The sequence below is a fragment of the Pinus tabuliformis genome, chromosome 6 (genome assembly GCF_031772625.1).
Source record: "Pinus tabuliformis cultivar Carrire ecotype Pingquan chromosome 6, CPIR1, whole genome shotgun sequence".
Taxonomy (NCBI): Eukaryota; Viridiplantae; Streptophyta; class Pinopsida; order Pinales; family Pinaceae; genus Pinus; species Pinus tabuliformis.
In genome coordinates, this window is record NC_142292.1 from 1,596,195,990 (window position 1) to 1,596,219,630 (window position 23,641).

The window sequence follows — 23,641 nt, forward strand, 5'->3', positions numbered from 1 at the left end:
GCCACACAGTCTTCAAAAAAATGTTTAACACAGTCTTTAGAGCATGAGCAGGTCCAAGAGGGAAGCCACGTGAACCATATGGATCCTAACGATTTAAAAAATGTGTGTAGTAGGGTTTTGTAAAGGTATCTGCTTGAAAAGTGAGAGAATTCAATACCACCGAGACAATACATATTTAAAATCTCAAATAGTGTTACTGACTATCGGCGATCTACTAGTATTTTCTCTATGATTCTTCTTATTCTTCTACTCAAGGTCTCTCTAGTGAAATTATCTAAGAATGAGGACAACTGAGGGTAGGGATCGACTTAGTTCAGAAGGCCTGGAGTTATCTTAGGTTTTTTTCTTTTTCTTTTCTATGCCTTAGGACTTGAGCTTACAGTAGAAACATCTGGAAAATGGTGTCATGGGTTTTGTTTCTTTCTCACACTTGATCGACTATTTGAATGAGTTTTAACAGTTTTAAAGTAACAACAACCCATTCCACATTCAAACTCTTAGATGACCATCACACCATCTCCAAATTGTTCAACACCATTTCAATCACTCAACGAATAGGAAACTTATCCCTTCATTTGTTCAAAAGGATTGATGTAGAGGGACAAAGGGCAGAGAAATAGAGAATATAACAGAAAATGGAAGGAGTTACACAGTAGAAGGATAATTTGGGACATGTGCTCTGATTCCATGTCAGATCAGGAGTAACTTCACAAATGAATTATTGGATTTTCATTAAGAGATCATTAATAAACACATTGAAGGGAGACCCTTGGAATTTCAAATTCTAGTGTCTCTTCATTTTCCTTATTCTTATATTTACAATATTTACATAATTTCCCTAATCCCAAAGATTAGGTGCCAACAACTATTAATTAGGCTTTTGCTACTTACCAAAGGAATTTATTTCTTTATTGTTTTTGGTTATGTGATAGGCACTATTGTTTTACATAAAGATATTAAAGAGTTAATTAGCAACTTTGTTGGGAAGCTTGCTTCTATGGTTTATGGAATGCGGTTTGAGACAAACTTAACCACTCTTGCAACATTGATCAGGAAGGTAATTTTATGAGTTAAAAAATAGAATGATGGATATTATGATGTAAAATTCGTAATTTAGTTTGTACTTTAACAAGAAATTAGCGAGGACATATCCTCATTTTCAAAGTGTTCAATAAAATACGACTTGGTGCATTTATAGCTAATTAAATATTTTCTCAGGGTGGACTTATTATTCTTCAATAGTTGTTGGTGCTTGAGCATATGGACCAAGAATTATTTTTTTCCACATAATAGTTAGTACTTTATTTCCTTTTCAATATATTTATGCTCACTTAAAAAAAGTGGTTTTAGACACTTTGTAGCATTAATTTCTTGTATTCGTGCATATGAACATTTGAAATCATTGGAATCTTATTTTATTTTTATGGTTTTTAACAACTTTACACTTGGAGTAAGTGCTTTGAGACACAATAGCAAAATGTTAGCCTCAAACTTAGACCTTGAAAGAAAATATTTTTCATTTTGGAAGGGATTTATTGTATGGAGGGTGAATTATGCAAACTTCCAGAAATTGTAGTTGTCTGTAAAAAGTACATGGTTTGATTGGTTAGTGTACTGCCTTATGGTGGTTTGCTATCAATTTATATTGGTTTCCTAATATTGTTTCTCTTTTTCCCTGATTAGGTTCCTACTATTAGATTTCTCTAAGCATTAGGAAGCTATTAGTTTTTTTTGCAACTGACCGTTTATTATCATTTTGTTGTTGATTAGGGTTATATATACTTAGAGTTGTTGGAAAAACAGGAAGGGGAATTTGTGAGATTCTAAGAGTGGATACTTCTGATATTGATATTATGATGGGCACCTTCAAAAACTCATTTGAATCATGTGGAGGCTACATTGTTGGATCCAATGTTGGTTAATATGCTTGTAATTTAAAATGTTTCTTTAACTCTATGATAAACTAACTTGTAATTTTGATATCACATTTGTAGATATTTTTTGAGTTGATCCAAGGGAGTATATTTTTATAATATATAACTTAATGCAGTTGGACTTATCTTCAATGTTTCTTTTACTTTAAAATATGATTGTTGAATTTTTGTAGTTCTATTTATTTTTCTTAAATCAGATCATGGGTTGTTTAGGGCCTCACTAAATACTCGAAGGTTGTTAGTCTTCGACACCTTTGTGTAGCTTCACTGTCTCCATCTAGCATGTATCAGGTCATATATGCCCTGAAAGTAATTCTTGGAGAATATGGTTCAAATCGAGGTTAGAGGATCAGTTGGTGGTAAAAAATGACCTCATCAAAATGTAAGGGAGACTGCCCAGTTAGATCCCCATGTAAGCTCTTATTTGTTTGATTTGGTGGTTCTCACTAGTTCAATTGGGTCCAATTACCCCCTCTCTCTCCTCGCTGACTTGTGGTATTTCTATTACTTATCAAAGAAAGAGAAATATATCGGAATTACCCTCTTCTTGCTAGCTTACAAGAAAGCAACCCTTAAGGTAACTTGAGGGATTAGCCAAGACACACTAAATTTTTCCTCTAGTGTAAGGGGACTTCTAGAAATTCAATGATTAATCTAAATGCAAATTATTTCTAAAATGCAAGCAAAAGGAAAGAAATCCTAAGCCTATCTCAATTAGGAAAATGTAGATCTAACCCAATTGAGAGAAAGGTAATTAAATGGGTTGGGGATTTAACATGTCTCGTTTATGATGAATATATGACTAATGAAATAGTTCTTCCAGCTTATATTTTGATTACAAAACATGTTATGTTTGGAGACACATTAATTATGAATGATTAAATATTAAAACTACGAAAAACTTCACATGATTTCAATAGTAATTAAATCGATTTTAGATAGAATATTTTAGAATAAATAGTTACTCATAGATCTAATTTAAGTACTTGAGAAAAAGAGAAAATTAACAATAAATCTACGAGACTATTGAACTAGATATCTAATCCAAAAGACATTCATCCTCACATCAAACAACACTGATCAATATTAAAATAATTTCACACAAATCTACCATAGAAAAGGATAAAATTTGCATTCAAAATAAACATATTTTAAATACAAATTGATGAAACCTAGTCTTTTTTCTATGTTCCTTGATTTGATCTCCAACAATCCTCTCCAAATCACAAGCTCTACCAGTAAAGGGAGAGAACTACAAAAGTGTAGTCTCAACCTCTAATACAAAGTCTAGATTGGAAAAGAAGAACCCCCAATAACCCATATTTGAGATTTTCCTCCCTGCCTATAGCCTAAAATCTCATTAAAAAAGTGCTAAGAGCTCCTAAGTTGCAGAGGAGAGGAACCCATGCCTCATTCTTAAAAAATAACAGTTATAATTTACAAAAATATTAAAAAAGGAGAGATGTTTGAAGTGCTTTTAGATCCATCTATTTTGGAGCAGAAAATCCTCTTCTTCTCCTTTGTCGGTGCAATAACATTGCTCCAAGATCTCTTACCATCATTTTCTTCAATAGATCTCCTGTCAAAATCAAATTCCAACCAATTAAAATTTTCCATCAAAACTAAAAACCAAAAATGGAAGATAAAATTCTCAACAAAATTCCCAAATAGAAATTAAATTGGATAAATAAAATGAAAGAGTTTCCATGCTATGATTGCTTCCTTTACAAATCTTATTATCACTTGGACAATATGAAGAATGAATTAGCAACAACTTTTTTTTCAAGCCAATGAAATTCTCCCCAATCAAACTCTCCCAAACCAATTATTGTTGCAAATTCATTACTTAGATTTATGCTAACTATTTAGGAAATTAAATGTTCAAATATTCTTGTTTTTATGTTCCCGTATTTTTCTCCACAGTTCTAGATTTCTAACAAGCCATATCTAGCCTCCTCTGGAAAAGTAAAACTCAAGATATTAGTCTTCAAAGTCAAAGTATCAAAACTACGAGAATTCTAAAAAATGTATGCCTAGGCAAAAAATCTAATATTTTTGTTAATATATACAAATTAATAAAATAAATCCTAATTTGAAAATTATTTTAAATAAATTAAATTATTATTATATACAAATTAAATTATATATATATATATATATATATATATATATATATATATATATATATATATATATATGTATATATATATATATATATATGTATATATAGATATATATATATATTATATATATATTTATATATATATATCTATATATATATATATATATATATATATATTATATTTATTTTTTATTTTATTTTATTTATTTATTTATTTATTTGACCGAAGTCAGTGCATTGCTCTGAAAAGAGCCAAAATTCCCAAGAAAGCAGATAAGGAACCAAGATGAAGCTTTTCTGGAGAATCATATGAACCCAAACAGCAAAAACATAGGCAGACCATCGCCCTTTTACATCAATATTATAGTAGACATGCCCGAAATAAACCATTACAAAACCAAAAAGACAAACCCACGTCAGCGAGAACAGACTAGTTAGCAGGTGGTTCTTCCACGATTTGGCACCAACCGAAATCTGGCACATCATCAACAGGAGCGACGATCTAATTGGAGGGTCCGAGATCTGCTGGCACCATCTCAACATCCTGAGTGTTGCATCCTGGGGCTTCCTGAACATGCTGCGACGCCACTCCAATTTCGAGTTGAATCGCAGAGGAAGGACCAACCACTGCTCCTAAGCCACCCGGATGAGAATCTGAACCTTCCAACTGAGTTGTCTCATAGAAGAACACGGAGATGTGGGCAGTTATCTGGGGCCGATGCAGAGAGCTATTGAAAGTGAAAATGGCTGAGGCTATTGAGGATGGAGGCCCACGATAATGGCTGGAAGCCTGACGTCTCCCGCGCCCACTTCGGGTACCAAGATAACGACCAGTGAAAAGTTCACTGGTGGGGGCTGGCGAGTCCGATGAAAAACCAGTTGGAGTGCGCTGGGGTTGTCCTCTACGTCACCCCATTCTGTGACGAAGACGAGCCATTGATGAATGGGTAATGGGAAGGTTGCAGACCGACTGGTGATCAAAACACCAATAACGTGGAGACCCGGGAGAATGCCCTAGAATGCCATAAACAAGCAAGAGCCTGTGGGCTGCCTTTAAATTTCCTAGACCAGTCTCCCTCCCTCCCAACTTAAAGACCGGGCAGAAGACGAAATGGTAGAGCAGGGGACAAAAACTGTAAAAGGATTACTGAGACGCACTCCACAAGAACCGGCGACCAGAAAAGAGAAAACAAGATAATAAACCAACCTGAGAACGTTCAGACTTAAACCCAGAGCCCTCCAATGGAAAGAAATGAGCCAAAGGAGCTGCCCTTGGAAGGCTGAACAGAGCTTCCTTGTCAAAGGCTTAGAAACATCCGAAAGAACCGAAGTTCAAACAGAGGCGATGGGAAGAGCCCAAATAAACAACTCACAAGGTTTGAGCGTGGATGCTGGGCAGTGCCACTCCTTAAGCTTGCCAAACCTGTCACGAAAAACCACATTCATAACTGCTGCATTGATGATCGCCGTCATCTCTTGCAAGTAGCAGCGTGTGGAGGGAGGATCCATTGCAGTGGGTAGAGAGAATGAGCCCGAATCACCTGGCGGGGGGAATGTAATGAAACTGCTTGCGCGCATGCCAGGCGCCAATCCCTTCACCTACATTTAACACCTCGTACTAGGTGGGCAGGTGTCGAGCTGCCTCGCCCCACCCTAGTCCTGTCAAGTTGAGTGTCGTGTCATTCACCTGCATCCGGGGTCTCTCTATATATATATATATATATATATATATATATATATATATATATATATATATATATAGATATATAAAACTAATTACATTAATTAAATCACAAATTAATTTTAAATATATTTAAAAATAATTTTAAACTAATTAAATGTGATATTTTTTTTTTGTTAAGCTTGGTAGGACTCTCCGATTTTGATGTTTACATGTCCATTATTTACCCCGCTATGGGGGGAGGGTAGCACAAGATTCAAACCCAAGATCTCCGGTTCGGTGAGACTTCATTTACACGGCCATCAGCACTTGAGCTACCCCAGGCGAACTAATTAAATGTAATATTATTTAAAATATTAATATTAATATATACACATATATATATATATATATATATATATATATATATATATATATATATATATATATAAAACAAATTACATTTTTTTTTAAGTTGTGGATTTTGAGGAACTCTTTTAAGAGTCTCATGAGAATTAATATGAGGGGAGGTATATAAGTGTTACAGGGATCCAGGAAGGAGGGTAGGAAGGAGGGGGAGGAGTCAAGATCCACATGGGCCCCCTTATCCTTATAATATATATATTTGAGATATAAAAAAATTAAGGCCTCTTACCTTATAATGCATTCTCGTGCATCCCCAGAATATCGTACCATTTGCAAACCGTGTGTCCAAATGAGATGAAATGAGAACCGATGGAAAGATAATGGGAAACCATATGTAATAAAGTATTTAGAATGTAAATTCGAAGAAAATGAAAATCTCACAAAATTGTCGCACAATTAACAAAATGAAAGTATTAAAGGAGGACGATATAACTATAATTTACGTAGAGGGTCCCCATTGTTATTATTAAGGTAATAGATTAAAAATGGGGGTGTTGTGATTTTGTTGCAACAAGATCATATTTTTTTCTCCATATAAATCATCTCTTTTGCTTGTTGTTATATCTTCCTATAGTCTTTTGTTCTATTCATTAAAGTGAAAGAATGTATAGATTTAAGCAAAGTCTTTCGGTAGAAATCACATAAGAGATTTTTTGTGATTTCTATCATAAGAATTTTTTCTTAATTCATTATGGATCATAGAAGCCTGAATACAAAAATGTATAGTTTGTTTATCTAATCAGTGATGGGTAATGTGTCTCTATCATATGAGCTCAAAAGCCTACATGCTTTCAAGAAAATAACAATTTTTTCTGTGCTGATTTGCAAAAGATGAGATGTGAGGTTTTAGGAGACCATGATTCACATGTTATGCCAATAATGTTGTATAACCCAACCAAAATTCTAGCCTTCTCTAGAGAATGCTTCAAGTGCAGTGTGAGGAAACCTTTTCTCCATTATCATGTAGATGATTGCAAAATAATGTGGAAATATCTCAAAGAATAGGAAATTGCAAGTATGTGCAGTAATGGTTCCTATAACAGTTGAACAATTATGATTGTCAATATGAAAATGGTTCTAATAGGAAAAACCCTTTCCCCCTCCAAAATTAAGATTAGGTTTGTATCATATCTACTTTATGAATAATTAATCATTTCAAAATATTCATTGGGTCATGTTTGAGTTAGTAACCTTTTAATTACACCTTTTTCTGAACCCCAAAAGTTTACAAACCATCTACTTTGGGTGTTTCTCTTAAATGACTTAGTTTCATTATTTCATGTTTTATGTCTTCGGATGAGCACATACATTGCAATCACTTTATGAATTACAAATAGTTTCTTATATGTGTATGATTTGGAATATTTTGCAAAGATCCTTGTTCTTGAAGAATCAACCATATCACTCTGCAATCCATCCCAGAGTATAACCATTGATATTTATTAACTTCTCATCCATGGATCTATTGGTTTTAAGAGCACACATACATGAGAAATAATGCGAGAGTATTCATATTCTAAACCCACTTCAAATCCCTCATAAACATCTCCTAAGATGTGTTGGTTCACATACTGCAACAAGGAATGATAATTTATAGGATATTAATTATAAGATCTACCTCTCCCATCAACCATCATCCACCTTTGTTTCATTTTTTGAAGCATTTTGATTTGAATTTTTCCAAAAAGACCATTTCTTTGAAATAAATATGGATCCAATAGTGGCCTTGATTTCTTCAACCTCTTAAACATGAAGAATTAAGAGGAAAATAAAGTATCTGCAATATTCAATATTGAAAGATCTACCTACTCTTTATAGATGGGCATTGGTATGGTTTTGTACAAAATTGGGGATATGGCATGCATCATCAATTAACCTTCCCATCCATTCACATTCAGAGAAATAGATTTAATTTCTAAATTCGAAGAATAAACATTGTAAAGCATCCAAAAAGATCTGTGGGTATTTAGTTTCCACAACCATGTTAGAAACATTACAAACAGGTGCATTATTTGTGACTTTGCACATAGGAATTAACACCTACTTATTTAATGACTTTAATGAACATTGCACTCATATAATGTGAAAAAATCCAACACTTTCAAGAAGAGTGGTGGGTCAAAGCATGGAGCATGGTTACCCTTTTTAAAAACATGAGGGCGTGTTTAGCTGAAAAACAAATGTTGGATCATTCAATTTTAAGAACTCTATTAAGAAATTTTTAAGCACTCAATCGAGCTATTGAGAAGCTTAAAAATAGCTTGATTGAGAATTTAAAAAACTCTCAATTCAGCCATTTTCTAACCCAGGTTAATGGATCAATCAAGATTTATGGTTCGATCTAGCTGTATCTTTCAATCGAGGGTTATTTCCACTTCAAATACTCTAGCTGTGACCTGCGCAAGTCATTTTGCTTAGACCATGAGGGGAAAAGAATTTCACCAGAAGTTTTCTAAGCTCGATCGAGATGGAGGAACCCAATCCAGCTACCCATCAACCTTGCGAACGACCCAGAATCTCATGGCGAGGTAGCTTTCATGTCATTTTTTTCTCTTTTTTATTTTTCTTGCAAAATAAAATAAATTACTTTGAAAAATATATAGCATACAAAAACTACAAAAAACAATCGTGAAATTCATGATGAAAACCCCAAAAAACACCAAGAAAGCTCTTGAAAACACAAAAAACAACTTAAAAAGCCTCAAAGAAAACCTTTAAAGACCAAAAACAACTTAGAAAGCCACCAAGAAAACCCTTGAAAAGAACAAAAAAATATAATTTAGGTTATAATTTTTATTTTTTAAATTTCATTATGTATGTGATATGCAATATTAACATGTATATTATAAATATTTTCTATGGTAAATTTATTTTTAATTATTTTAGGTTTTTGTTTTGGTTTTTAGGATTTTCGTGAAATAAATTTTCAAAAAAAAATTGATTTATTGTTATTAAGAATGCATTTTAAATTTCGAACAAATTTGAAGAGAAATATGCCCAAAAAAAATTTCAAAACTAAAAACAATTAAACTATAGAACTCCAATAAATAAATAAATTAGGAAATTTAATTTGACATAATGAATATGGTTGTTCATGGTGAACCTCTATTAAATCAAATAAGAATTTTTTTCATTTTTGATTTTAAATTGAAATAAATTTATATTTAAATAAATATTTTTTAATAATAAATATAGTAATTTGTTTCATAAAATTAATTTTACTTAAATATTTTTTTTTACTAATTAAAAGTCCATTTTTTTTATTTAATTAAATTTTATTTTTTATATATATATATATATATATATATATATATATATATATATATATATATATATATATATATATATATATATATATATATATATATATATATATATATATATATATATATATATATATATATATATATAGATAATTTTAATATAAATATAAATAACATTTAGTATAGAACACTAAACACACACACACACATATATAAAGTTGTAAGGTATAACATAACTATAACTATTATATATACAATATAACTAGATATATAATTTTATGATATAACATAGCATGTAACATAACTATATAAGTAAATATAAAACATAATTATCGTTATAACATTTTGCACACACACCCACATATAACATTTAACATAGTTTTATAACTATTTAAGATAATGTGCTCTTCATAATTTAACATAAGATGGGTGATGCTCAAAAACATTTTTAAGACTCGAGTTTATCTATAAACTATAATTTTCCTTAAAATTTTCATTACTCATATTTGTAGAATTATTTATATAATGATACATGAAAAGCATATATCTCTTACTTCCCACCCTTATTAAATTTATTGGTTGAGTAATGATTTTGTAACTTACACTTCCTATATTTTTATTTTAACTATATAAATAAATGTGCAATGTCGATCCCTCTATGAAACGACGCTATAACCAGTATCACAATTAAGGATGTTAGGGCCCATCAGACATGGATCACACGAGAGGTGGATAGAATCTCTGCTAGTTCACCTACTAGGTGTAGTTGGTCTCTGATGCTGGATAACATCAACAAGTTTATCAACACATACCAGAGGGTGAGCCCACAAAGCCACCTCTTATATTCCATACATAGGATTAGGAGGCTACAGGTTAGAGCCCCACATATTTGGAACATAGTGAAATGTACCACTAAGAACATTGATATTCATGGGGAGTTGTTTGACATCCCTCTGGAATATCATGTTAGACATGTTGGTCCAATTCCACTAAAATATTTTAAGAATGTTGATGAAACCCCCTTTGTCTATGATCGAATCATTAGAGTTTGGGGCCAGTTCCCCCACCATGACTAGGTCCCCATTTACTTTGCAAAGCATATATTTGGAGAGTTTGTACTACATATGAATCCAGATTACACAAACACCAAATCTAAGTTTTATGGACCCGGTTTGGGAGATATTTATGAACGTGTTGAGGCTCGCAAGGACCCTGCGATTGTAGCACCACCTTTGATATTGTTGCCATGACCATCTCAGAATGTGGTATTACCGACGAAGCTAGAGAGGTCATCACAACTTGGCACTAAGACTAGGCATACCATTATAGATAACATGTAGAGGACATTGGCCATTTCACATGTCGCATTGGATGGAGAGATGAGCATACCACCTTCATTGCCTTGTGGCCCACAAGTTTCATTACATGATGATTTATATCTCGAGAGTCTATGGCATGACCAATTTTTTTCATATGCACGTACATGTCATGATACCATCTGTGACACTTGGAGGGTGCACGACCTATGTGACATATACCAGGTACATATATATGAATCATTTGACCTTATCGTCAAATTTTACATTATTTGTATTAATAAGTTTGTATCAGATTGCATTTAAATTAATAATTTCATGATAACATGCATGCACAACCAAACTAAATAGATGAGATTCTGAGGTCATCTGAGGGGGAAGTTGACCAGCCATAACAACCTCCTCTAGTGCATGCTTCCGTGGCTCAGTCTCCTCCACATCATAACACTCATGGACTAACAACTGAGGTGACTTTTTTTATTCTTAAGGTTTCAACATTTTATTTTTTTAAGTTACATGTATGCATGCAAATTAAGTTGTAGACTAATTATAATATTCCTTTGTCATTATGTACACAACTCTATATGCAAAGGGGTGTCGATGTTGTAGTTATGTGGAATCATGAGTGGGATGTTGGGTATGTTGGCATTGAGCCATAGGAAGGGGAGCACTAAACCCAGATTTACCAAACCCCCATCTCACTTGGCTTCCATTTGCACTCGACTGAGTCATAGGTAGGGGATTGTTTCAATGCACCATTCAAAATCATTTATTTCTAGATTGTTTATATTTGTACAAATAATTTTTTAATTAATTTGAATATGAATGTGTTATATTGTAGTACCAGATTATGGATGTTCACTCTGTGTAGTGGAACGCACATAAGAGTTATAGAAGCAATATTTTCTAGAGTGGATCACAGATATTTTGTATATTTTTAGGTCCATTTCATAGGGCATATTCACATGTGATGTACAATTTTTTTGAATGCATGAACATTATTTCAATTTATGGATGCTTATTTTTTCAGTTTGCGGATGTTCATGTGTATAATGTAGTTTGTATATATTTTCATATGGATAGTTTAGTATTATACATAACTAACAAGATAACAATTTTGACTTCTCCAGAAATAAACTAAGAAAATAAGTACAATCTTAGACTATGATACAATTCATTTGGATACTTTAAATGAACTAATATATATCTTCATGGTTCAATTAAAATACACAAATATGATTGAAATACATTTTAAATTCAATTTTAAAAAATGTCTTCAACTAGCAATGTACAACTAATAACTTATTTTATTAAATTTTATTTCTTTTGAGGTCATATAGAACAACTTAGGCATAACACATGATATAAGTCGTATGTATTGGAATTTAACATAGAAAAAAAATGATACGTTTTTAGACAATTTTATATGATTTTATGAACATTTGTAAATTTAGTTGGCTATCAAATGTTTCAATCAATTCCTTAACTTAAGAAATTCAATTAAGGACATTCAAGAAGTAAAATTTTACAAAATAATAATTTTGAATTTAGTTTCATAGACCAAGGAAATAAGTACAATTTTATTATGATGCAAGTCACTTTAATACTTAAAATGAACTAGAATATATCATGTACATCAATTTAATATTGAATGTGTAGAAAGTGTCTTTTAGTGCATTCAATGCATATTAATTTAAACAAATAATGATATATTTCTATAATTTTATGCACTTTTCTAAATTTACTTGTCTATCCAAACATTTAAATTAATTTTTTGTATCTTAATACCTTCAATTAAAAAAATTCAAGAAGTAAAATTTAAAAAAATAGAAATTTTAGTTGTCATATTGGCTTGTAAAAAGTGTATTTTAGTGCACAATAAGTGAATGTTAAAAATTACAATGATTTTAATTTAACTTCAATTGAAAAAATTCAAGAAGTAAAATTTAAAAAAATAGAAATTTTAGTTGTCATATTGGCTTGTAAAAAGTGTCTTTTAGTGCACAATAAGTGAATGTTAAAAATTACAATGCTTTTAATTTAAATGTCTAGATGTAAACTACTAATACGTTTTATTCCATTTTATCTCCTCTCAGGTTATCTAAAAGAGCTTAATAGTCATAACATGATATATATATATATATATATATATATATATATATATATATATATAATTTGTTGCACTTATTACATTCGAATATGAAGCATGAGTGTAACTCTTTTTATGTTTGATATCAAATTGACACATGACATATTTGTTATTAATAACATAAAAATATTTCAATGTTGTTCATATCCTAGATTGTTGCATTTCCATTTTAAGTACAATGGACCATATCAACTTGGTTGTTACATGCTGAAATGGATTTTATAGAAACCAAATATGTATGACATGCATATAAATCTATAAAATGTATTGAATTCTGTTATGAAACCAGCTCACAAAATATAGAAAAGATAGATCAACGCCTTAGAATTCAGCCTCTTCGAGGGGGAAACCTCCTTTACATTACACAAATGAACAATTCTTGGATGATTCAAATGACAAAACCTCCTTTCTATATATAGGAGTCTAAGGGATCACAATATAACAAAGACAACCTAACAATAATAATATAAAGGCACAAAAATAACAATTGTGGGATTTTATGGGGCATAATAATAACAATATGGGGACAATAGGGGCACAACAATAAAAATAAGGGATACAACAACAATAGTAATGGGGGAATCACTAGTATTATAGGGACCTAACATGCCCCTCTCCTTCAAAAAAGTGTTGTCCTCAACGCTTGAGTAGTTCTGGATGTTTCTGTATAAAATTCCCATCCTCCCATGTGGAATCTTCAGTGGATAAGTTCTTCCACTTGAGGAGATACTCTGAAATTAATCGATTTTGTAGATGTCGAGTTCTTGTTTATTTGACTGCTTCAGGTTCCAATATGATTTTTCCTTCCTCATCAAGTTCTGGCAATATTGTTTGAACTGGAAGCTTGTCACCTATAACCTTCTTTAAGCATGAAACATGGAAAACTGGGTGCACTCGAGAAGCTGCAGGAAGCTTCAATTTGTATGCCATAGTACCTATCTTTTGCAACACCTTGTACAGACCATAATACTTTGGTGATAATTTATTATCCTTCTTAGCTTGCTTGAGGGACATTTGTTTATATGGTTGTAGCCGTAGGAATACCCAATCACCTACATCAAAACTTCTTTCGCTGCGATGTTGATCTGCCTCCTGTTTCATTCTATTCTGCGCCAAGGTGAGGTTATCCTTCAAGAGTTGGAGAACATGTTGTTGATGCTCGATGTGATATTCCACTGCTTGAACCTTAGAATTTTCTCTTAAATATGATGTGATGGATGGTGGATGATATCCATAAAGTGCCATAAATGGGGTCATTTTTGTTGTAGTATGGAAGGAAGTGTTATACCACCATTCATCCAGAGGTAACCATTTGAACCATTGTGTCTACTTATCAAATACAAAGCAATGAAGATATCCTTCCAAACATTTGTTTACTATCTCAGTTTCCCCATCAGATTGAGGATGATAAGATGAGCTATGAGCTAACTGAGTACCAAGACAAGAAAATAATTATGTCCAAAAATTTCTACTGAAAATGGGATCTCTGTTGCTTACAATAATCTTTGGGTTTCCATGTAGCTTTTGAATTGTTTCCATAGATGCAATAGAAACTGTACTCACTTTAAATGGATGAGATACTGCACAAAAGTGTGCATACTTGGTAAGTCTGTCAACTACCACCATGATAACACTCTTTCCTTCGGACTTGGGTAAATCTGTGATAAAATCCATTGAAACCTCCTCCCAACATTGGCTTGGAATGGATAAATGTTGTAATAGTCCTAGGGTCTTAATTGTTCCAACTTTATTTTGTTGGCAAACCAAACATTCCACCACAAACATTTGAATATCTAATTTAAGACCATCCCAAAAAAAATCCTTCTTAACCCTGTGGTAGGTTTTTAGAAATCCTGAGTGCCCTCCTAAGGGAGAGATGTGTAATTCCCTAAGAATCTTTTTTTTGAGTTGGGAATTCTTACATAGGTATAACCGATCCGTGTACCATAACGAATCATCTTTCCAGCTAAATGTATCAGATGTACTAGGATCTTGTTGTATCTTTTGAATGAGTGCCCACACTTCCTCATCATTCTTCCATTCATCCCTTGCTTCGTTTATCCAATCTGGTTGGATAATAGGAATGGCACAAATAAATGCTTCCACATCCTCATCCTTTCTTGAGAGTGCATCTGCCACAACATTTTGCTTCCCTTTTTTGTAGATGATTTCAAAGTCATAACCCAACATCTTTGTGACCCATTTTTGCTGCTCTTCTGAAGATAATCTTTGTTATAAAAACTATTTAAGACTATCATGATTTGTTTTTACCTTGAAGTGTCTTGCCATTAGGTAGGGCCGCAATTTCTTAAGTGCATGTAGTATTTCCAACATTTTCTTCTCATAAATAGCTTTGTGTAAATAATTTCCTTTCAATGGACAACTTTTGAAACCAATGGGTCTTTCTTCTTGCATCAAAACAATACCAATTCCATTTCCTAAGGCATCACATTCCACAATAAAGGTTTTTGTGAAGTTCAGTGTAGCTAAGACTGGTGCTTGGCACATTGCCTCTTTAAGATGTTCAAAGGCCTTCGTTGCTTTTGGAGTCCATGAAAATTCATATTTCATCAATAATGTTGTTAGAGGTGTTGCTATTCTCCCATAATTCTTAACAAATTTGCGATAATACCCTGTCAACCTGAGAAATCCTCATAGATGCTTTATGGATGTGGGGATTTTCCATTCCTTAATGGTTTTAATTTTTCTAGGGTCTACCTTAACACCTTTATGACATAAAATATGACCCATATATTCCACCTCTTGTACTCCAAAGAAACATTTGGATATTTTGGCATATAGTTGTTTCTCCACCAGTAGTTTGAGCACCATGTCAACATGTTGGACATGATCCTTCCAAGACTTGTTGTAGATTAGTATATCATCAAAAAAATACTAACACAAATTTTCTAAGGAAGGGTTTGAAAATGGAATTCATCAAACCTTGAAATGTAGAAGGTGCATTCATAAGGCCAAAAGGCATGACCAAAAATTCACAATTACCCTCATGAGTTCTAAATGATGTTTTTGGAATTTCTTCAATCTTCATTCTGATTTGATGATATCCTAAATGAAGATCCAACTTGGTGAAGTAAATTGGTCCATGCAATTCATCCAATATTTCATCAATGACAGGAATGGGAAATTTATCTTTAATAGTGAGCTTGTTGAGCTCCCTATAATCTGGACACATGCACCATGATCCATCCTTCTTGTGAACCAATACTATTGGAGTAGAGAAAGAACTTTGACTAGGTTGAATTATACCAGCCTCTAGCATTTCTACAACCATATGTTCAATTTCACTCTTTTGGACATAGGGATATCTGTAAGGCCTGATGTTTGGAGGAACACTTCCTGGAATCAAATTAATAGCATGATCATGATACGAATAGGTGGGAGGCCGTTGGGATTCTCAAATACCTTGGAATGATTGTCGAAGACTTTTTGGAGATCTTGAGAAATGGATGATTTCAATGTGGGAACCTCTAGTGAGCATAATTGTGCAATTATGCCTCGTTGTTCTTTCTTTAAAAGCTTTGTCATTCAGTTAGAGCTAATTATCTTTCCTAGTTTCCCTGCGATACCCCTAAATTCAACTTCCTTCGTTTTGAAGATAATTTCATGAAAAGTTCTTGAAAATTAAAAGCTATTGTACCCAAGGATTGTAGCCGTTGGACTCCTAGTACAACACCAACACCACCCATTGGAATGGAAAGCATTAGGCTATTCAACACATATTCTCCCATGGATAGCTTGATATTATGGCACTTTCCTAAGCAATTTATGGTTCCTCCACTTGCAACCATCACTTGAAACTCTGGTGCTAGACATAGGAAGCAATTCAATTCCTTGGCTATCTTACAATGTATAAAATTATGGGTACTTCCCGAATCAATCAACACTATTACTTTTTTCTTCTTGATATGCCCTTCTATCTTGATAGTTTGAGGAGTGGTAATTCCAGCCAATACATTACAAGATATGGTCGGATTCATTTCTTATTATTCTAGGGTTTGTTCTTGGTGTATATCCTCTTCTTTTGACATTTCTTGTTCCTTTTCTTCCTCCTCTTCACAATCTATGTAAAATAATTTCTTCTCAGCACACTTATGACCTTTAGTGTATTTTCTATCACAACTGTAACAAAGCCCTTTTACTCTTTTTTCATCCAATTGTTGTGGTGTCAACCTTGTAGGTTATGGATGGCTAGGGGTAGCAACACTTCCATCTTTATGATTGTGAGTGGTAGGCTTCCTTGTTGCCATAATTTTGATTTCCATTTTTCTTGCCAACTTCAATGCCTTCTTCAATGAATTTGGTTCCCAAAGGCGAACCTCATGTTGGATGTTATCTTTTAAAGTCCTTAACACATGAATTCTATGCTCCTCTGGAATATCTTTTACCCTTATATTCAATTTTTGGAAGTCCCCAATGTGCTCCATCATTGAACCCTTTTGTTTGAGATTTATCAATTGGCTAAAAAAAGTGTTGATTTTTGTATCCTCATAATGTGCTATCATTTCATCCATAAAAATATCCCAAGTGACAATTTGTTTACGAGAGCAAAGCCATCGATACCATACAAACTGATTTGGATCCAAATATAAATTTGCAATGCGTACCTTTTGTGTGTTTTGCACATTATGGAGATCAAAAAATTGCTCCATCTATAGTATCCATGTTCTGGGATCCTTGCCATCAAACTTCCTCTTATCGATATTTGGAACATGGTGGTTCTTCGATCCAATGTTAGAGTCTATGAAATCATGATTAACATTTATTTTGTTCTCATCATGAGTTTCCTTTACTACACTTTCGCCATTAGTAATCATTTCTTGTAGAAACTTTGTCAAATCTATCCTCAAATCTATCTTCAAATCTTCCATGCCTTTCTTTAAATCATCCCTCTTAGCTTCCACGCCATCCATCTTAGCTTCCATGCCATCCACATTAGCTTCCACGTCATTCATCTTAGCTTCTATGCCTTTCTTTAAACCATCCATCTTAGCTTCCACGCCTTTCTTTAAACCATCCATCTTAGCCTCCACGTCATACATCTTAGCTTCTACATCTTTCCTTAAAACATCCATGTTAGATTCTATTACATTTTGTGCGAGTGAAATTTGTTGCACTTGGTCTCATAATTTTGATATATCATGTTGCATTTCTTCCTCTTCTTCATGAGTCATGCTAGAGCTTTCAGGTTGCTAATTAGGTGTTTCCATTTTCTTTCTTTAGGGCATCAATTACCGATAATAATGCTTCACTATGCCCTTTGAATTCCTTCAAACTAATTTTTCAAACCAAGCTTATGCAAAAATTAAAAGAAAAAAACTACACACCTTTTTTCACTTTGTAGGAGCTCGATATTGAATCTGATGTCTCTCTGTAATTTTGGATCTCCAAGGTTTGAAATCTCTTCCTACAGTAACCCTCTTAGTAGTCTTTCTAACCCCACAAGTCTGATCAAGATTAGATTCTCCAATGAATAGTTATGATAAATCTCCCACGATGACCTCAGTATAGACTGGTTCAATAGATCGAACTTGTACGACATACTGCGGGTCACTGTTTCAACATTAGGTTCTGAAAATGATACCCAGAAAACTACAATCCATCCTCTTTCTATAACTTCTTATGAGAATTCAATGTCATGCTCAGAATGAAAGTTATGATGATTTTCCCAAGGTGACCTGTTTGGAATGAAATTCGGGGGTCTGCACAAACCCTAACTTCCTTAGATTATATCTCCAAACATCTAGCAAGACAGGATCTAACATTCGGAGCCAAGGTTCATAAGAATTCTTCTGAAATGGGTATTTCCTTTTAGCTTCTGAAACTTCGTAGTGAAGGAGTTATAGCGCAGCTTCCACGATGACCTGTTTTAGATGAAATTCTGGAGCTTGCAAAAACACTAACTTCCTCAGATTATATCTCCAACAATATAGTGAGAAAAGATCTGAAATTCAGACTCGAGGTTCAACATGATTTCATCTCAAATGGATTTTTTTTAGGTTCTGAAGCGTTGCATAAAAATAGTTATAGCGAAAATTCCACGATGGCCTATTTAGAGTAGCGAAACCCTAGAATCCAAAGCTCTGATACCAAATGTTATGAAACCAACTCACAAAAAGATAGAAAAGATAGATCAACACCTTAGAATTCAGGCTCTTCGAGGGGGAAACCTCCTTTATGTTACACAAATGAACAATTCTTGGATGATTCAAATGACAAAACCTCCTTTCTATATATAGGAGTCTAAAGGATCACAATATAACCAAGCCGACCTAACAATAATAATATAAAGGCACAAAAATAACAATAGTGGGATTCTATGGGGCACAATAATAACAATATGGGGACAATAGGGGCACAACAATAACAATAATGGACACAACAACAAGAGTAAGGGGGCAATCACTAGTATTATAGGGACCTAACAAATTCTCAACATGAATATTATTCTAAATCCCTATTGATTCTAAAGCACCTCCTTGAAATTTGGCATACTTGAGAAACTTAAGCACCTAAAGTAAACCAAATCTTATATAACATATATGTACACCATTATGAATCCATCCTAGATAAGTGGGAAAATTTTCTCTATTCAAAATTACAAAAGTACAAGAGTATTCAACTGTCACATTTATAGATTACAAAAATCATACATTTGAGATCCTTTATAGTAGATTAGATTACACTTGACTGTTATAGAGTTAGCTTCAGGGCTTTCCATTTCAATTATCTACTCATCTAGCCAATGGCTTGTAAGAATGCAAGTCTCCATAATACATTCATGGTCTGAATCTATCATCTTCCATCTCCTTGGTTAACCTTTCTTTGTTTTGAATTCTATGAGATTGATCCGAGATGTTATGACTAGATGAATGTATTGAAAAAATATATATTTTGGCATAAAAGATCTATGAATGATGTGATCAGTATATTTTTCAACCTTTTCAAAAAATGGCCCATCACAACCATGTCACCAATTTGGTATGTGAATTGTCCATCTTCAAATGGTCTCACCAACCTAGTTTTCACTTGTGTGCATCACATCAAATAGTGGGCCACATTCTATTCATTTCCTACGATTGTAGTGAGAGAAAAAGCATCGCCTACAGCCAAAATACAAAATATGTATTAGTTAAATACATTCAATTCAATTTATAGATGAAATTGTTAATGATAGATGAGCCACATGCATTCCCTTACAAGATCAGATACTCAATTATGATCAAGTGAAATGATTTCCTCTTCATTGTGAATATCTTGCCACGTCGGAATTGGATGAGTTCCCTTTGGATTATAAGGGACTTATTTCCATCCTTTCACGTACTTGTGTTTTTGGGAGTGATCAAGTCTACATCCATCAATACCAATGCAAAACTCACAAAATCATGTGAGTTTTCTTGTCTTGATGGAAAATTTTCCCCCATTTATGTGTTCCATACTCAGTCACAATTCTCTTGTTCCTTCTATAGTATTACAATACTAAGGAATGGATCTCTTCACATTCCTAAGTTCAATATTCTAGAAGAACCCACGCACATGCCTCGTAGATTCGTGACCTTCATGTCCTAAATGGGATCTGCACGAGTTGACCACCTCTAGTGATGAATTTATTCGATATGCATCATGACTCATTTGGTACCTCCTAAATTATCACTTCACACAAGCACCTACACCATCATGCTCACCCTTTCCATGTTCTATTTCAAAGTATCTCCAAAATTGCTAAAATTTTGTCTTCTTGTGTAGTCGACTCAACCAATAAAAAGTGTGTGTTGACTTGAACTTCCATGCACAACCATTTGACCATATCCAATGCTTCCTAAATGATATGCCATGGTTTTTGAATTATTCATAAATCAGGTCAAATAAATGTTGCACGAAAAATGTGTCATTCTCATGATCATCACTAATGTAAAAATGATACTCCTTAATCACATCACCTGACTCATCAGTGTTATCCCTACCATCAATGTTCAATTGTTCATGCTTGTACAAAACATTTACCAATATGGACACTTGGTGTGAGCGATAATACTCACTTTGTATCTCTGTCTAAGGAGAAAATGTGTAATTCTCAGCAAACTCCACCACTGATATGATTTTCTTTGGATGAAATACTTTTCATGAATGCTTAAATTCACACGGTTTCCACCTGGACCTGTGCGAGTGTTTGATATATTTATAGATTTGGTTTTGAAACACCCCCATGAATTGTGAAATAGGAATCTCATCCTCAACATATTTCATCCTCTTAGGTTCTAGAGTTGAATAATATGGTTGATTTCCCATGACATACTCATAACGCTTCCATGTGATGGTGACATTTGACATCCCAGACTGGCTAGGATCAATAAGAAAGTTCATATAGAGTAATTTCAATTCACTACATTCAGTACATATTCTTACATTCATACATATTTTCTTATAATACAACTCTTCTAGTTCCCTTTTGCATGATATTGATGAAACAAAATCACGCACTAGAGGAGGAGGAGGGTCATCATGACAATTCTTCTTGTAAAATTCCTAGAAAGTGTCATAATGAAGCTAAAATTCAACATGATATCAAAGACAACATATGTCACAAATTGTATTAGGTCTAATAAACCTGTTGAAGCCTCGAAAATCAGGTCTACAACAAGGGGGATACCCACACGGTCCGGACCTTGGTTAGCAGCTCCTTTTCCGTTTGGTATAGTGGGTCCGACTGGGGATATGGGACCAGTTTCCCAATTTATGTGTGTGTGAAAGATTGATATTTCTTTTTCTAACAGTTTCTAAATGGAATACTTTTATTCTAAATCTAATCTAATAATAAGGAAATTGTATTCTAATAAGCAGAAATATCTAAGTCTACACTAACCCGGGGTGTAATATTTCTGTTATGCGATCTAAAATGATTTCAAATAACAACTGGTAATAAAGATAATTCAACTGTTATGAAAAAAGAATTAAATAAGGATGAACCACTTCGTATAAAAAGTTAGACGAAACAGTTGTGAAAAACATATCGCATAATAAGCTACTCATACATTAAGCATAAATCAATAGCTATCACCGTACAAAAGTGCCAAATGATAACTCAGGCATTCACGCATCAATATATAAACAACTAAACATGAATATCACTTTAACACAAAGGAAGAAATAGTTAAGAGATAGAAGTACCATTTATAACTAGTCCTACTCATGAGCTTCAAGCGATAATGATTTATCTCTCCTTAATCTAACATCCACTAAGAGTACAAAAGTGCAACATCAGTAGCAGATATCAAATGCAAATATCAATAAATCCTGTTCCACTCATTCATCAAAATCTCCTCAGAGGGTACAAAATTGCATGTTCTGGGGATAAGTTTTTGAAAAATTTCAGGACCCTTCTCTAAATGCATGAGAAGGGTTTAAATACTACTAAATAAATCTAAAAATAACTTATTGCAAAAATGCAGGATGCGGTTTAAATGACCGTCCTCATTTCAGGCAAAATAAAACAAAATTAAACTAAAATTAAATCTAAAATTAAAACTACTTTTGTATTTGCTCCTTGAAATCGCACGCGTTCAACATCTATTCGAGAAGAGTTGGCTAGCCGACTTTCGATTTTAGCCGAGCTGAGAAAACAGAATCGGCAAGAGTTGGCGCCATCTTCTCGGCAGAATTGACGATACACTTGAGAGTCATCCACTGGCTATGTGGCTTTACCAAGTATGCCCAGTAATAATCCCAGTTCAACTTGGTTAACCCTTGGACTGCTTCTACTTTTTCTTGAGCTTTCTGCCTCCAATCCGTCTCTATCGTTGCTTTCTTGCAATTTTTGGGGCTTGCAAGTGACTGAGCAATTAGAAGCTTTCCTTTTCGAGAAATTTTTCTCAATGATGCTCGATTAGCGCTAGGTGCTAATTGCGCATTGGAAACTGCCTCCATTTCTTGATCTCCGCTTCCTTGATGCGTTTTTCACCTTTTGCACTTTTTTCTTTTAGCGGATATAAAGTTCAAATTTTGTGAAAATAATGACTCTGTAAGCTCTTAACCCTGAGTCTTAAACTGTCTATTTCTGATATCAATGTTGTCTAGTATCCATTTAACCATGTCCATGTATGGAAGAATTTTGGGCCTTGCTGCTATCCGGTGTAAGAATGAACAAGCTAGCTCTGTGATGGATACCTCAGAAGAACTATGTGAGCTCGCAGTAGCAGTAACTTCCATTACTCTGGGATTCTCCTCCTCAAGTAGATTATACATTCGTTCCCATGTAGCAATACTAGCATCTTTGTTACAGGCTGTGTCTATATACAAGGGTGCCATTTCTTTCTCTTCAGAGCTCAGAGCTTTGCTTTTCTTTCCCATAATGTCCTGTGTACTGCTTTGTGTCGTTCTCTGTTCTTCGTTCCTACAGTTTACAAGTGAAGTGAGAATAATGATAAGGAAGGGTGATGGGAAAGTTTTAAATGCTGAAGATGCATAAAATATATCACCTTACGTGAAATGATTTTTCGATAAGCACGAAACCATATTCCATTAATAACTAGCAACTAACTCATTTATTAGCACTAAAGTGCATAACTAGGTGTCAGTTTATGGAAAATACTTTTTTGAACCATGAGCCCGAAAGATCTGCGATGAAGCGATTTTGCGATTTGCTTCGCAATATCACAAATCACATAATCGCAAAGTTGATAGCTCGCTATATCACATTATCGCATTGTCACTCTATCGCGAAATCACAATACTGCAATATCGCGTTATCGCAGTA

General features: G+C 33.6%; 1 pseudogene; it reads left to right on the top strand.

Annotated features, from left to right (window-relative positions):
- The first annotated feature begins 1,445 nt into the window (after positions 1 to 1,445).
- On the top strand, positions 1,446 to 7,147 carry LOC149264941 (long chain base biosynthesis protein 2b-like; annotated as a pseudogene).
- Positions 7,148 to 23,641: the final 16,494 nt, after the last annotated feature.